Source organism: Pan paniscus, chromosome 17 (genome assembly GCF_029289425.2).
Source record: "Pan paniscus chromosome 17, NHGRI_mPanPan1-v2.0_pri, whole genome shotgun sequence".
Classification (NCBI taxonomy): Eukaryota; Metazoa; Chordata; class Mammalia; order Primates; family Hominidae; genus Pan; species Pan paniscus.
Genome location: NC_073266.2, coordinates 2,707,442 through 2,708,976, shown reverse-complemented (window position 1 = coordinate 2,708,976; position 1,535 = coordinate 2,707,442).

The window sequence follows — 1,535 nt, the reverse complement described above, 5'->3', positions numbered from 1 at the left end:
TTCTTGCATGGGCAGAACGAGGGGGACCAGGGACGCGGAAGCCTGCTTGAGGGAGGAGGGGTGGAAGGAGAGACAGCTTCAGGAAAAAAACAAAACACGAATACTCTTGGACACAGCACTGACTACCCGGGTGACGAAATCATCTGCACGCTGAACACCCCCGTCACAAGTTTACCTATGTCACAATCTTGCTCATGTATGCTTGAACGACAAATAAAAGTTCGGGGGGAGAAGAGAGGAGAGAGAGAGAGAGAGACGGAGAGAGAGAGAGGCGGGGAGAGAGAGAGGGGCGGGGAGAGAGAGAGAGACAGAGACAGAGACAGAGACAGAGAGAGAGAGAGAGAGAGAGAGAGAGAGAGAGAGAGAAGTAAAACCAAACACCACCTCCTTGACCTGAGTCAGGGGGTTTCTGGCCTTTTGGGAGAACGTTCAGCGACAATGCAGTATTTGGGCCCGTTCTTTTTTTTTCTTCTTCTTCTTTTCTTTCTTTTTTTTGGACTGAGTCTCTCTCGCTCTGTCACCCAGGCTGCGGTGCAGTGGCGCTCTCTCGGCTCACTGAAACCTCTGCTTCCCGGGTTCCAGTGATTCTTCTTCGGTAGCTGGGATTACAGGCGCGCACCATGACGGCCGGCTCATAGTTCTATTTTTAGTAGAGATGGGGTTTCTCCACGTTGGCCACGCTGGTCTCGAACTCCTGACCTCAAATGATCCGCCTTCCTGGGCCTCCCACACTGCTGGGGCGACAGGCCTGAGCCGCCGGGATTTCAGCCTTTAAAAGCACGGGCCCTGCCAACTTTCGCTGCGGCCCTTACGCTCAGAAGGACGTGTCCTCTCTGCCATAGGTTGACTCCTTGAGTCCCCTAGGCCATTGCACTGTAGCCTGGGCAGCAAGAGCCAAACTCCGTCCCCCCACCTCCCCGTGCAAAAAATAACTAACTAACTAACAACTAACTAAAATCTCTGCACGTCACCCATAAGTGTGTGTTCCCATGAGTGATTTCTAAGAAATGGCACTCTACACTGAATGCAGTGGCTCACGTCTGTCATCCCGAGGTCAGGAGTTCGAGGCCAGCCTGGCCAACGTGGTGAAACCCCGTCTCTACTGAAAATACGAAACTGAGTCAGGCGCCGTGGGGCAGGCACCTGTAACCCCAGCTACTCGGGAGGCTGAGACGGAAGAATTGCTTGAACCTGGCAGGCGGAGGTTGCAGTGACCCAAGATCGCGCCACTGCACTACAGCCTGGGAGACAGAGTGAGACCCGGTCTCCGGATACATACATACATACATACATACATACATACATACAAGAAAGACAAAAAGAAAAGAAAGAGAAAATGAAAGAAAAGGCACTGTATCGCTACGGGGCTAGGACCTTCTCTCTGTCTGTTTCTCTCTGTCTCTCTCTGTTCGTCTCTTTCTCTCTGTGTCTCTTTCTCTGTCTGTCTGTCTGTCTCTTTCTTGCTCTCTGTCTCTGTCTTTGTCTCTCTCTCTCCCTCTCTGCCCGTCTCACTGTGTCTGTCTTCTGTCTTACTC